This window comes from Mesoplodon bidens, assembly GCF_964165515.1.
Source record: "Mesoplodon bidens genome assembly, chromosome: 8".
NCBI classification, from domain to species: Eukaryota; Metazoa; Chordata; class Mammalia; order Artiodactyla; family Ziphiidae; genus Mesoplodon; species Mesoplodon bidens.
The window spans coordinates 21,293,592-21,310,230 of NC_138165.1; the positions used below are offsets into that span (position 1 = coordinate 21,293,592).

Genomic DNA, 16,639 nt, shown 5'->3' on the forward strand with positions numbered 1-16,639 from the left:
CGAGGAGCCGCTATGACTTTTTCTGTTTGGGGCCAACTGAGACCTCTAAGTACGAGGACAGACTCAGAAAAGCAAAGCCTTTTTTTTGCCGTTTTCAAGCAGTCTCCTTCTCCTCAAGTGCAGCTGAGGTTTGTCATAAACAGGACCTGGCTAGACTTTCCTCAATTTGAGATATCATAGAATTGGGGTCTAGTCCTCCACTGTTTTTTTTTTTCTATTTTGTTTTGTTTTGTTTTTTGCTGTATGCGGGCCTCTCACTGTTGTGGCCTCTCCCGTTGCCGAGCACAGGCTCCGGACACACAGGCTCACGGGCCCAGCCGCTCCGCGGCACGTGGGATCTTCCCGGACTGGGGCACGAACCCGTGTCCCCTGCATTGGCAGGCGGACTCTCAACCACTGCGCCACCAGGGAAGCCCTAGTCCTCCACAGTTTTGACATTAGATTCTGTTTTACGTCAGTGTTCGTGTTAGTGATAGTTTGCCTTTTCCAGTATTTGCATCACTTATTTACAGAGAATTAGGAGGAGCCACATTAGATAATCCTAGACACCAGTCACCTGGAGCAGGACATTCCTATCAACTGACCTTACAAACGCAAATGTCTTTGTACTGCTAGGTGGAATAAACTGGTTTTCTATCAAGATCATCACCAGAACAACAAATGCCTATTGTCATTATATATTATAGTCATTACAATGTCATTTTATAGTAAAGTTTTTTTCCTTAAATAGAAAGGGTAGGAATCTTTTTTATTTCTAAAGTCATTAAGCCACAGATGAGAAAAAGAAAATTAAGGACTGATTTCAAGAAGGTAGGCTGGAGACTGCCAGGAAAGATGGCAGTGTAAGATCTGATAAGGATATTCCTAGAAAATGACTAAACAGCAGTGACTAAAAGGATTAAAAAAAAAAAAAAAAAGACCATTAGCACTTACTCTAGGGAACAGTGGCCACCGCATGCCATAAAGTCTAAGGAATCACTTCATTCGGGACCAAACCAGGATGTATGAAACCAACATATGACTCCCCTTCTCAAGACAGTGAAGTGGTGTTATAGGAAGAAAGTCTGGGAAGCTCTGCCAGTTTCCTCAAAACTGGAAAGACAGGTGGCAAGAGGCACAGGGAAAAGGGTGGCCACAGATTAATAGCTTTCAGAGGCCATGGAGGCACAGCTCTCCTGGCATGGCAAGTCCACAGGTACCTTGATTGCCCTTTGTTGCTTTCCTCAATCTTGCCTTTGGATAAGCATCATGGACATGCCCCAATGCACCCTCAAAATGCAGCCTCCAATCCCCAAGCTGGCCTCTGGTGGAGTCGTTTGCAAAACTAAGGAGGAAAATGTATACAGAGACAAGTTCTCTGATTGTGACCAACCGAGACTCTAATCCCTCCCCACAACTCCTAAGGCTCTTTACACTAAGTAAATGACTAAGACAAACCTATGTTCTATATCACCCAGCCCTTCAAGGTGAATTTTAAGAGGATTTGAATGCTAACCAAGTAAACGTGAAGGGAGCCAAGGATACTTGGCACAAATAACCTTTTGACAAAGAGCAGCTTTTATACAAAGTATATTTTAAAAAGTATGTGTATAAAACACTATGAAAAATTATTCCCCGGATAGAGAAAATTATTATGTGCAAGAGATAGATAGAGGGTTTATTTGGAATGTTAATTCTAGCAAAAAAGAGAGGTAGCTTTAGAGCACAACTGCTTTACACTTTCACAACATCTTTTTAGAAAAATGGAGTCTCTGAATAAGAGATAAGACAGGCTCAGATGCAATGGGAACTGGCAAAGGTAGGAAATTAAGGAAACATATAATGACACCATAATTTAAATGCAGTAATTAAAATATTAATGAAGGACAGAAAGATTCTGCAGAAAAAAAAATCCAGTCAATAAATAAATGAGAGGAAATGCCCTGGCGGTCCAGTGATTAGGACTCGGCACTTTCACTGTGGGGGCCTGGGTTCGATCTCTGGTCAAGGAACTAAGATCTCACGTGCCTTTCAGTGTGGCCAAAAAAAAAAAACCAAACAAAAAAACTAATTAAAAAAAACAGATTAGAAAGATAAAGCTGAGGAAATCAGCTTGCAAACAGAAAGAAGGGCAGGGAAAAATTAACAGATAATGCAGCCTGGATCTACAGATACTAATGACCCTGAAAACAATAAGCAAAAAGAAAAGAAATAACATTTAAAAATATTCCTGAACATAAGGAAGACTTCAACTTGGAAAATGAAATCTTTATCAATAAAAATAAATATCTTTGGGGCTTCCCTGTTGGCTCAGTGGTTGAGAGTCCGCCTGCCGATGCAGGGGACATGGGTTCATGCCCCGGTCCGGGAAGATCCCACATGCCACGGAGCGGCTGGGCCCGTGAGCCATGGCCGCTGAGCCTGCGCGTCCGGAGCCTGTGCTCCGCAACGGGAGAGGCCGCAACAGTGAGAGGCCCGCGTACCGCTAAATAAATAAATAAATAAATAAATAAATAAATAAATATCTGGCAAATTTAAAAAAGGCTTCATCAGGTAAAATTAGTAAAAAGCAAATCAAAATAAGATAGATCCTACTGAAATTGCTGAATTTAGATAACATTCTCTGAAGCAATTCAATAAATTAAATATTAATGAAAAAGAAGAAGAGAGTAGGGGTTAATTCTAGAAAATTTTTGAAAAATACACTTTCCTAAATATGTCTTGGGTTGAAGAAAAAATAAAACTGATATCATAGAATATTTGAAAATAGACAGAAGTAGAAACCAAAAGCACTTGATCCTGTGCCTCTCCCTCTCTCCCCTCTCTTTCTCTCTGAGTGGTAGAGTGGATTCTCCAATTAACTCCAGGGTGAAAAACTAAAGATAAAGGCAACTGAAGAACATTCAAAATATTGTAATGAAAATATTACACATTTAGAAATGTAGAATATAGCTAAAGCTATAATAAAAGGAAAATTCATAGTCTTAATCATTTCCATTACTAAATATAAAAGAATAAAAACAAATGCATTAACATTTATAAACTTATAAAATTAGTAAAGATAAATATAAGGAAAGAAACTATAATTACTCTTGGATTTACCAATTTAACTATTTTACTTTATTTATTTACTTATATTTTCATTTTTAAATATGTAAGAAAACAGGAATCATAAATATAGAAATAAGGTTATAAAAAGTATATAGCCAAGGAACAGAAGATACTAAATTATGAGATAATTGTTGCAATCCATAATAAACTAAAGCTAATAAGAAGTCAAAGTCAGAATATTCTACAATCATCCTGACTTAAAAAGTATGCCATCCATTTAATATCCATTCCCAAATATTTATGAACTCCTAACAAATATTGGAACACCTGCCTTTACATGTTTGTGCTGTTCTGTACATACACACACACACACACACACACACACACACACACACACAAAGCAATCCAGCATCAAGCTTAATGGTGAAAGATTATTACCATTTCTATTGATGCCAGCAACAAAATAATAACACTCGTTATCGTCCTACTGACACTATGTTCTCAGAGTGCTAACTAATGAACAATAACATTGTCCAACTGAAATGCACGTGAGAATCCAATGAAAATCAAACAGGAAAAAAAAAGATTTCATTACAGTACCTGGTTACAATATATATGTATATGTATGTATGTGTATATATATATATATATATCTTCATTTTTAAGATAAAGAAGCCAATCTGTAAAGGCTACATACTACATAATTCCAGCTATATGACATTTTGGAAAAGGCAAAACTATGGTGGCAGAAGAAAGATTGGCTAGACTGGGTGCACTAGGTGGAGCATGGAGGATTTTTAGGGGAGTGAAACTATTCCGTATGACGCTATAATGGTGGACATAAGTCACACGTTTGTCAAAACTCATAGAATGTACAACACCAGGAGTGAACTCTAAAGTAAACTATGGACTTGTCAGTGTGGATCCATCAGTTATACTACTCTGGTGTGGGATGTCGATAATGGGGGAGGCTATGTGTGTGTGGTGGGAGGAGGGGGGATGTGGGAACTCTCTGTACTTTCCCCACAATTTTGCTGTGAACCTAACTGCTCTTAAAAGTAAAGAGTGGGGCTTCCCTGGTGGCGCAGTGGTTGAGAGTCCGCCTGCCGATGCAAGGGACACGGGTTCGTGCCCCGGTCCGGGAAGATCCCACATGCCGCGGAGCAGCTGGGCCCGTGAGCCATGGCCGCTGAGCCTGCACGTCCGGAGCCTGTGCTCCGCAACGGGAGAGCCCACAACAGTGAGAGGCCCACGTACCACAAAAAAAAAAAAAAAAAAAAAAGGCAATGCAATTAAAGTATTTCTACAATTCAAATGATATGTGGGGAAATCATTTTTTCTTACATTATTGATTATATTATTATTTTTTTAACATATTTATTGGAGTATAATTGCTTTACAATGCTGTGTTAGTTTCTGCTGTATAACAAAGTGAATCAGCTATATGTATACATGTTTCCCCATACCCCCTCCCTCTTGCGTCTCCCTCCCTCCCACCCTCCCTATCCTGCCCCTCTAGGTGGTCACAAAGCACTGAGCTGATCTCCCTGTGCTATGTGGCTGCTTCCCACTAGGGGAAATCACTTCTTACTGGACAAATTACATAAAACTACTCCAAAGGCATGATTTGACTCCAGAGGGAGAAATAGTTCCTCAGTATACTTTAAACATTTATATTTCCGGTCTAAGTAAGTCTTGTATACCAAAGGTATACAAAAAGCCTCTAGCTTTTTGAACCAGTCTAAATTTTCTTCAGTGATTTAAGAATTATTGTTCCACTTATTCATATGGAAGTTTCCCTGAAAGTCAGCTTAAATAAGCCATTTTCTAATATAACACTAATCTCTGTTAAATTATAATGTAATAATGTATTTATCTGAGAAATGTGATTTGAGTTGATGTATTCTCTAATTGGGACATATGCCCCTAGATTTAATAATTATATATTCTTTCAAATCTAGCTTTAATTTTGTACTTGGTATGAAATTTATATTCTAAGAACATGGAAAGCACTTTTTTCCTATTTTTTCCTTTTTTCCTATTTTAGGTTTTGTTGGCTTGGGGCATTATGCATTGACTTGTTCTCAGAACTTCCAAAAATTGTTAATCATAAAGAGATTAGGGAATACTTCCTTCTCCTGAAGAACTAAACTACCTCTTATATCTTTCCCCAAGCAATCCTTTTCTTTGGACATCTGCTAATTTTATAATTAATAAAACATTAACAGCCTTTCAAAAAATTATCAATGAGTAAACAACAGCACATCAAAAATATTATTTGAGGTTGGTGTCCTAAAAAAAGATCACCTACCTCCTTCCTAGCTTTCTCTATCATAATGTTGGGCAAAAAATACCAATAAAAATAGCAGGCTCTTACCACGTGATAGGCCTGGATACCAAGCACTTTCCATGCATTCTCAGGAACTCTCTTGTTATTCATAGTGCACAGATGAGGAAAGTAGGGCTTAGGAAGTTTATTAAACAGAGTCCTCACGCTGGTTTTCAAATCTATGTGAGATCAAAGCCCATGCAACAAATTCTTTCATCGCTGTTTACCCTTAACTTACTAATAAATCAAAATGAATAACCTAAGCAACAAATCAAGTTTTTTACGGTATTACTGATGGCATACAATACACATTTATAGAGGTTCTTAGCTTGGGTTCATGACAGGTTTAGCGTATTCTTTAAACCCCAGAAACAATATGGAAAGTGTTGGCTATACATACATTTTATATTCCTAGGGAGATACTCAATAGCTTTCAGTAGATTATCAAATGGCTAAAACGTACATCCTTGGGAGTTCATATTTCTAAAAGGATTGTTATTAGCACAGGTTTAAAAAAAAAACCCATGGGCACAAAAGCTGTACAACATATTTAATATAATGAGATCACAGGACATTTGATTTTGATGGTAGCATGTGCCATGGACATTCCTGACAAGGACATTTTGATACCATCATCTGATAATTTTACCGGTGCTAATTTTCTAAGAATTGTCAGCCGCTCTTTCCTTCATCATTTGGTTTCTGGCCCTTGCTAACCTGTTTTGAAAGGATGCTTGGTAACGTCATAATTTATATTTTAACAGAAAAAACAGTATTAGGAAATAAGGTTCCCAGGACTGCTAATAGGTACTGACTGCCAGCAGAGTGAGGACTTTTTGGCAATAACAGGAAACATCGAAGATTTTTGCCTCTGCTTTGTGACCTTGAATAATGATTCATAAATCCATGTTGAGTGTGTGCAAACTCTTACTGAGGCACCAAGTGACGTAACAACAATGTTCCATTCTCTAGAGGAATTTCCTGTCAAAACAACAGTTTCTGTACTGAGTTGAGGTATGCTGAAGAGTTGGCTAAGGCAGACGAAATGGCTTAGGTTAAAAATGTTCATGAATTAATGCTGGTGCATTGCTACTGGGAATGTAACATGGTGTAACTGCTTTTGAAAATGGTATGGTGGTTCCCCAGAAAATTAAAAACAGAAATTCAGCAATTCCAATTCTGGGTGTATACCAAAAGAATTGAAAGCAGCAACTTGAATAGATGTATGTATACACATATTTGTAGCATCATTATTCTTAATAGCTAGAAGGTAAAAGCAACTCAAGTATCCATCAATAAATGGATAAACAAAATATGGTATACAGGCATAACTCAGAGATATTGCAGGTTCAGTTCTAGACCACCTCAATAAAGCAAATATTGCAATATAGCAAGTCACATGAATTGTTGGTTTCCCAGTGCACATAAAAGTTATGTTTACATTATACTGTAGTCTATTAAGTGTGCAATAGCACTATGTCTAAAAAAAAGTGCAGGGGCTCCCATGGTGGCCCAGTGGTTGAGAGTTCGCCTGCCGATGCAGGGGACACGGGTTCGTGCCCCGGTCCGGGAAGATCCCACATGCCATGGAGTGGCTGGGCCCGTGAGCCATGGCCGCTGAGCCTGCGCATCCGGAGCCTGTGCTCAGCAACAGGAGAGGCCAAAATAGTGAGAAGCCCGTGTACCGCAAAAAAAAAGACAAAAAAGAAAAAGAAAAAAGTGCATATCTTAATTTAAAAATACAAAACAAAAAACAATTAGAATAGTAACATTAAAGATCATTGATCACAGACCACCATAACAAATCTAATAATAATGAAAAAGTTTGAAATATTGTGGGAATTACCAAAATGTGACACAGAGACATGAAGTGAGCAAATGCTGTTGGAAAAACGGCACCAATACCCTTGCTCGATGCAGGACTGCCACAAACCCTCCATTTGTAAAAAACGCAGTATATGTGAAGCACAATAAAAAGTCAAGTGCAATAAAATGAGGTGTGCCTGTAGAATGAAATATTATTCAGCCTTCAAAAGGATGGGAATTCTGACACATCCTACAACATGGATGAAACCTGAAGACATTATGCTAAGTGATATACACCAGACACTAAAGGACAAACATTGTATGATTCTACTTGGTAGAGTACTATATGAAGTAGTTAGGGTAGTCAAGTTTATAGAGAGATAGAAAGTAGAAGGGTGGTCACCAGGGTCTATGAGAAGGGGGAAATGGAGTTAGTATTTAATAGGTACAGAGTTTCAGTTTGGAAGATGAAAAAGTTCTTGAGATAGAAAAAGGTTGGCTAAATCCCTTTGGGCTGCTATAACAAAATACTGGGTGGCTTATAAACAAAAGCATTTATTTCTCACAGTTCTGAAGGCTGGGAAGTCCAGGATCATGGCACTGGAAGATTTGCTGTCTGGTAAGGACCCACTTCCTAGTTCAAGGATGGCTGTCTTCTCACTGTGTCCTCAGATGGCAGAAGGAGGAAAGGGATCTCTGTGGGGTCTCTTTTATAAGGGCACTAATTCCCTTCATGACTTAATCACCTCTCAAAGGCCCCACCTCCTAATACCATCACCTTACGGGTTAGGATTTCAACATGAATTTTAGGGAGGACACAAACATCCAGACTATAGCGGTGGTGATGGCTACAGAGCAATGCGACTGAAATGCACAGTTAAAAATGGTTAAAATGGTAAATTTTATGTATATTTTACAATAAAAAGTGTTCTTGTGTCATCAATTATAATGACTTTTATAATATGCAGGCATTAATTATATTATTCTGTGCTCAGGTTTCATCTTCTTTATAAATTCTTTCCTAACTTAATAGAGAAAATTGCCATTTCAACCTGTATTACGTCTATACTTATGCATACATACTGAACATACACTGCACTGAGTCTATCTGTAGTGATCTTGTATGATCTTTGAGGATGGGGACTCTGTCACTTTCAACATTACAGTCTAATGTCATGGGCCACAAAAACCACTCAGATTGTTTACTGGGCTTATCATTTTATAGTTAAGACTTAAGGCCTCCATTCTATATATTAAGTACAGTTGACTGTGCACACAGTCTGCCTGTAGATAACCATCCTCATGTCAGTTATTTGATTTTATTATATTTGCACAAAGATAACCCAAAATAACCCAAGTGACGTGCAGACTGGAGTTCCCTATCTGTTCAGTAGTCAACTAGAGAGAAAGACTGTACAAAGTTCAACATTCCCAAGAGAAAACCTCTTGGTTGTCCTAAAAAAGGACCCATCAGGCTGCTAATGGTGCTCTAGAGGCCTGGAGCATTATTAGGTTCTATTCTCCCGGGTGCTGAGTTGTACATTAGGAATAGGAATAGAGGTAGCAGTGTAATTCTTTGAAAACACTGCTGATGGACTTAATTGATATTCAGAAGACATTGCACCCCAAAACAACAGAATACACCTTCTTCTCAGGTGCTCACAGAACATTCTCCAGGATAGATCATATCTTGGGTCACAAATCAAGCATTGGTAAATTTAAGAAAATTGAAATTGTATCAAGTATCTTTTCTGACCACAACGCTATGAGACTAGATATGAATTACACGAAAAACACTGTAAAACACACAAACACATGGAGGCTAAACAATACGCCACTAAATAATCAAGAGATCACTGAAGAAATCCAAAAGGAAATCAAAAAATACCTAGAAACAAATGACAATGAAAACACGACGGCTCAAAACCTATGGGATGCAACAAAAGCAGTTCTAAAAGGGAAGTCTATAGCAATAGAATCCTACCCCAAGAAACAAGAAAAATCTCAAATAAACAACCTAACCTTACACCTAAAGCAATGAGAGAAAGAAGAACAAAAAAAACCCCAGAGTCAGCAGAAGGAAAGAAATCATAAAGATCAGGTCAGAAATAAATGAAAAAGAAATGAAGGAAACGATAGCAAATATCAATAAAACTAAAAGCTGGTTCTTTGAGAAGATAAACAAAATTGATAAACCATTAGCCAGACTCATCAAAAAAAAAGAGGGAGAGGACTCAGATCAGTAAAATTAGAAATGAAAAAGGAGAAGTTACAACAGACACCGCAGAAATACAAAGCATCCTAAGAGACTACTACCAGCAACTCTATGCCAATAAAATGGACAACCTGGAAGAAATGGACAAATTCTTAGAAAGGCATAACCTTCCAAGAATGAACCAGGAAGAAATAGAAAATATGAACAGACCAATCACAAGTAATGAAATAGAAACTGTGATTAAAAATCTTCCAACAAACAAAAGTCCAGGACCAGATGGCTTCACACGTGAATTCTATCAAACATTTAGAGAAGAGCTAACACCCATCCTTCTCAAACTCTTCCAAAAAATTGCAGAGGAAGGAACACTCCCAAATTCATTCTATGAGGCCACCATCACCCTAATACCAAAACAAGGCAAAGATACTACAAAAAATAGAAAATTACAGACCAATATCACTGATGAACATAGATGCAAAAATCCTCAACAAAATACCAGCAAACACAATCCAACAACACATTAAAAGGGTCATACACCATGATCAAGTGGGATTTATCCCAGGGATGCAAGGATTCTTCAATATACACAAATCAATCAATGTGAAACACCATGTTAACAAACTGAAGAATAAAAACCATATGATCACCTCAATAAATGCAGAAAAAGCTTTTGACAAAATTCAACACCCATTTATGAGAAAAACTCTTCAGAAAGTGGGCAAAGAGGGAACCTACCTTAACATAATAAAGGCCATATACGACAAACCCACAGCAAACATCATTCTCAATGGTGAAAAACTGAAAGCATTTCCTTTAAGATCAGGAAAAAGACAAGGATGTCCACTCTCACCACTATTATTCAACAGAGTTTTGGAAGTCCTGGCGGCGGCAATCAGAGAAGAAAAAGAAATAAAAGGAATACAAATTGGAAAAGAAGTAAAACTGTCACTGTTTGCAGATGACATGATACTATATACATAGAGAATCCTAAAGATGCCACCAGAAAACTACAATAGCTAATCAATGAATTTGGTAAAGTAGCAGGATACAAAATTAATGCACAGAAATCTCTTGCATTCCTATATACTAATGATGAAAAATCTGAAAGAGAACTTAAGGAAACACTTAATTTCCATTTACCATTGCAACAGAAAGAATAAAATACCTAGGAATAAACCTACCTAGGGAGACAAAAGCCCTGTATGCAGAAAACTATACGACACTGATGAAAGAAATTAAAGATGATACAAACAGATGGAGAGATATACCATGTTCTTAGATTGGAAGAATCAATATTGTGAAAATGACTATACTACCCAAGCAATCTACAGATTCAATGCAATCCCTATCAAATTACCAATAGCATTTTTTACAGAACTAGAACAAAAAAGCTTAAAATTAGTATGGAGACACAAAAGACCCCGAATAGCCAAAGCAGCCTTGAGGGAAAAAAACAGAGCTGGAGGGCTTCCCTGGTGGCGCAGTTGTTGAGAGTCCGCCTGCCGATGCAGGGGACACGGGTTCATGCCCCAGTCCAGGAAGATCCCACATGCCGTGGAGTGGCTGGGCCCGTGAGCCATGGCCGCTGGACCTGCGCGTCCGGAGCCTGTGCTCCGCAACGGGAGAGGCCACAACAGTGAGAGGCCTGTATACCGCAAAAAAAAAAAAAAAAAACCAGAGCTGGAGGAATCAGACTCCCTGACTTCAGACTATACTACCAAGCTACAGTACTCAAGACAATATGGTACTGGGACAAAAACAGAAATACAGATCAATGGAACAGGAGAGAAAGCCCAGCGATAAACCCACACACCTATGGTCAACTAACCTATGACAAAGGAGGCAAGGATATACAATAGAGAAAAGACAGGCTCTTCAATAAGTGGTGCTGAGAAAACTGGACAGCCATATGTTAAAGAATGAAATTAGAACATTCCCTTAACACCACACACAAAAATAAACTCAAAATGGATTAGAGACCTAAATATAAGACCGGACATGATAAAATTCTTAGAGGAAAACATAGGAAGAACACTCTTTGACATAAATCACAGCAAGATCTTTTTTGATCCACCTCTTAGAGTAATGGAAATAAAAATAAATAAATAAACAAATGGGACCTAATGAAACTTAAAAGCTTTTGCAAAGCAAGGGAAACTACAAACAAGACAAAAAGACAACCCTCAGAATGGGAGAAAATATTTGCAAATGAAGCAACTGACAATGGATTAATCTCCAAAATATATAAACAGTTCATGCAGCTCAATATTAAAGAAACAAACAACCAATTCAAAAATGGGCAGAAGACCTAAATAGACATTTCTACAAAGAAGACATACCGATGGCCAAGAAGCACATGAAAAGCTGCTCAACATCACTAATTATTAGAGAAATGCAAATCAAAACTACAATGAGGTATCACCTCACACCAGTTAGAATGGGCATCATCAGAAAATCTACAAACAACAAATGCTGGAGAGAGTGTGGAGAAAAGGGAACCCTCTTGCACTGTTGGTAGGAATGTAAATTGATACAGTCACTATGGAGAACAGTATGGAGGTTCCTTAAAAACCTAAATATAGAATTACCATATGACCCAGCAATCCCATTACTGGGTATACACCCAGAAAAACCATAATTCAAAAAGACACATGCACCCCAATATTCATTGCAGTGCTATTTACAATAGCCAGGTCGTGGAAGCAACCTAAATGCCCATAGACAGACAAATGAATCGATAAAGATGTGGTACATATATACAATGAAATAATACTCAGCCATAAAAAGGAACAAAACTGGGTCATTTGTAGAGACGTGGATGGATCCAGAGTCTGTCATACAGAGTGAAGTAAGTCAGAAAGAGAAAAACAAATATCGTATATTAACGCATATATGTGGAACCCAGAAAAATGGTACAGATGAACTGGTTTGCAGGGCAGAAACAGACACAGATGTAGAGAACAAACGTTGGACACTAAAGAGGGAAAGCAGCAGGGGGGTGGAGGTGGGGGTGTGATAAATTGGGCGATTGGGATTGACATGTATATACTGATGTGTATAAAATAGATGACTAATAAGAACCTGCTGTATAAAAAAATAAATAGAATTCTAAAATTAAAAAAAAAATACTTGAGAGACTGATATAAAGTGAAGGAATAGGAGTCCTGATGGTCTGAGGTCCATATAATGTCAAACTCATGCTACATTATAATTTACAAAGAAATGGATGACAAAAGGCCTGACCTCGAGCATTCCTTTTTTACCAGATCATGTGATCTCTTATCTCAGGGTCTTTTCTTCCTCTGCACAGAGAAGATACTTTTGTGCCCAACCTACCTCATGGGATTTTATGAGAATCAAGAAAGAAAGAATTACTTTAAAATACACATACACATCTTGGAGTAAAGCTGGCAGATTGAATACAGGATCTATTTCACTCCAAAATGCCACTGAAAACAAGTGACTTTTTTTTTTTCCTTTAAGTAAAACCCCACAAGAGTGGTGAGGACAGGGGACAGTAGCAACAGAATTTGGGGACTGGAAAACAGATAAAAGTGGAAAAATGATATTTGGGTCATTAGTGAATCTAGTCAAAAAGACGATGAGTGGAAGTTTAAGAAATATAAAGGAAGGTCTAAAATGTCACTTGATATTGAATTGTGATTAAAAAAAGCTACTGTCCCCCAAATTCCAAGCTTGGGAAATGCCAGCACTGTCTACTACAGAGGTTTTGAAAGGTGGCATTAGGAACAACGTGTCACCTGGGACTTATTCCAAATGCAAAGTCATTTTTTTTTAATTGAAGTACAGCTGATTTACAATAATGTATTAGTTTCAGGTGTACGGCATAGTGATTCAGTAGTTTTGCAGATTGTATTCCATTCTAGGTTATTACAATATAATGGATATAATTCTCTGTTCTATGCAGTAAATCCTTTTTGCTTATCTGTTTTATATAGAGTAGTTTGTATCTGTTAATCCCATACCTCTAATTTGTTCCTCTCCCTCTCCCCTCTCCCCTTTGGTAACCCAAGTTTATTTTCCGTATCTGTGAGTCTGCTTCTGTTTTGTATATACATTCATTTGTATTAGTTTTTAGATTTCACATAGAAGTGATATCATACTGTATTTGTCTTTCCATATGACATTTCACTAAGCATAATATTCTCTAGGTCTATCCATGTTGCTGCAAATGGCAACATTTCATTTTTTTATGGCTGAGTACTATTCCAGTGTGTGTGTGTGTGTGTGTGTGTGTATTTTATATATATTATATATAAAATACACACACCACATCTTCTTAATCCAGTTGTCTGTTGATGGGCATCTGGGTTGCTTCTATGTCTTGGCTATTATAAACAGTGCTGCTATGAACATTGGAGTGCATGCTTTGAATTAGTGGGGTTTTTTTCCCAGATATATACCCAGGAGTGGAATTTCCAATTGCAAATTTTTGAGCTCATCCATACCAGCAAATCAAACACTCTGAGACCCAACACTCTGTGTTTTAACAAGCCTGTTAACTATGTAGCAGGTGTCCATGATTGCCAAAGGGGCCCTGCTCTTCACAGGGAATAATTACAATATATAGTATTAGACACAGATTCACTCCCAAGTAATAGACCTAAAGCCTCAAAAATAAAATGATTTTTAAGACTTTTCCTGAGAAATTAAAAAAATAGCAAGAAGAATTTCAAGTGATAACTAAAGCATTTATCTTTTAACGTTTATAGAAATGAACTTTATATTACAAAATTATTTCTAAAAACTTTAGAAAGCTCATGGAAAACTTTTACTAAAAAAACAGTACCTCCATTTATGAATTTAAAAAAATAAAGCAGAAAGCTCTACTATGAACCAACAGGACTTTGTTGTCTACTAATCCTTGGGATTGCAAAATTTCTTGGATCCCAGATTCAGAAACAGAAGGAGATAACCCAGTCACTGCTTTTGTCTAGACCAGAAGTCAGCAAACTTTTTATGTAAGGGGCCTGGCAGAAACCTTTCTAGGCTTTGTGAGCCATACCATCTCACTGCAGCTACTCAACACTGCCATTCTATAGCAGTTTCCCCTTATCCGTGGTTTTCATTTCCAAGTTTCAGTTCCCCACATCAACCGTGGTCTGAAAAATATTAAATGGAAAATGCCAGAAATAAACAATTCATACATCTTAAATTGCATGCCATTCTGAGTACCGTGACGAAGTTTTCTGCCGTCCTGCTGGGTCCTGCCCAGGTCGTGAATCATGTCTTTGTCCAGCATATCTCACCCATTAGTCACCTAATAGTAGTCTGGGTTATCAGATCATCTGCTGCGATATCACAGTGCTTGTGTTCAAGTAACCCTTACTTTACTTAATAACGGCCCCAAAACACAAGAGTAGTGGTGCTGGCAATTCAGATCTGTGAAAGAGAAGCCATAAAGTCTTTCCTTTAAGTGAAAAGGTGAAAGTTCTCAACTCAATAAGGAAAGAAAAAATCATATCCTGAGGTTGGTAAGATCTACAGTAAGAATGAATCTACCTGTGCAATTGTAAAGAAGGAAAAAGAAATTTTGCTATCACTCCTCAAACTGCAAGTTAGGGCCACAGTACATAATAAGTGCTTACTTAAGATGGAAAAGGCATTAAATTTGTCTGAATAAGATATTTTGAGAGAGAAAGACCACATTCACAAAACTTTTATTACAGTATATTGTTATAACTGTTCTATTTTATTATTAGTTATTGTTAATCTCTTACTGTGCTTAATTTATAAGTTAAACTTTATCATAGGTATGTATGTATAGGAAAAACACAGCATATAGTGGGTTCGGTCCTATCTACGGTTTCAGGCATCCACTGAGAGTCTTGGAACGTATCCCCCATGGATAAAGGGGAACTACTGTAGTGGAAAAGGAGCCACAGACAATACGTACATGAATAAGCATAGCTATGTTCCAATAAAACTTTATTTACAAAGCAAGACTGCAAGCTTGTAGGCTATCATTTGCTGACGCCTAAACTAGATAACGAAAGATTAGGAAGCATTCTTGGAACCAGATACTGGAGAGTACTTTCAAAGATTATAGATTACCAAAGAGCTTCCCATGGCAGGTCTGTTAATCTGTGCTACAGCTGGCAAAGCATTTACAAAGCAGAGTCTGAATTTACTGGCTCCTTGCCAACTTCAGGTTTCTCTATTTCTTCTAATGTGTGAAAGAAGGTACTTTATGCTTAGAAATACATGAATTGAAAAATACTAATAAAACAAAGGGTAGAGAAGATTGTTTTGATCAGAGAAAACTTTTATTTATGATGCCAGTTTTATTAAAAGCCACATGTGAAAAAGATTTGCTAATCTCCACCTGAAGGATAACATCCTAAGTAGTCCAAGACTATTTTAAGAAAATGAATAAACTTTTTTAACAAAAGGAAAAATGTAACCTAACTCTATTTGTAAGGTTTGTTAAGTTTATAAAATTTAAGAAGGTGAAAAGAAGCACGAAAAGGGGCAAATTTTATTTAGTCCAAAAATGAGTGATGAGACAAAAGTCTATATAAGAGCATCCAAGTAAGGAATTCTCAACACCCACCATTCTCCCTGCAGACCCCTCCTACGTAGTCTGGATTCCTCATCTTTGCCACACTGTATTTGATTTAGTATAAATTTTGGTATTTCTTTGCCAGTTTTTCCCTTTAAATGTTTTATTCGAGAATAATTTTAGATTTTTAGAGAAGTTACAAATCTACTACAGAGAGTTCCCGTATACCCCTCACCCAGAACTTCCTTCAGTTTCCAGAAGCTGACAAAACAAGAGATTTTAAACTTAAAGTTCAACAATTTATAATGCCACTTGAAAAAAAATTAGATATTTGAAAATAAATTCAAATGCCAAACGTGTATTTATTGTTTAAATAAACTGTACAGTACCTTCAAATTTAGTTTTCTAAACACGAAAATTCAGTCAGCAAATCCCCTTCAGTTCTCAGCTTCTGTCGCCTCAAAATAGGCACATGCCCTGTCACTTTTCTGCACAATATTCTTTTCATTTCCTTCACAGCACTTATTTCACTCAATAGTTACATTATTTGTTTATCGGCTTACTGCCTATCCCTAGAGACATCATCTGTTTCCTGCTCTCCTTGTTATAATCTTTGCACCCAGAATAGTGCCTGGTACGCACTGAGTAGAGACATTCAATAGACTTTGCTGGATGAATCAATGAGCAAACACCTTAGATATGACAGGGGTGATATAAGGCACATGATAAAAGTCAT

General features: G+C 37.4%; 1 protein-coding gene across 17 annotated transcripts in view; it reads right to left on the bottom strand.

Moving 5' to 3' along the window:
* The window catches only part of OSBPL6 (oxysterol binding protein like 6), a 209,611-nt gene that overhangs the window by 96,967 nt on the left and 96,005 nt on the right, over positions 1–16,639 (bottom strand). The window contains exon 1 of one of the 17 annotated variants that reach the window (XM_081242824.1): positions 934–948. The exons of the other annotated variants lie outside the window; for them this stretch is intronic. The gene's annotated coding sequence lies outside the window, so the exon portion shown is untranslated. Of the gene's footprint in view, positions 1–933; positions 949–16,639 lie in introns of those variants that run through there. 17 annotated transcript variants of the gene reach the window in all.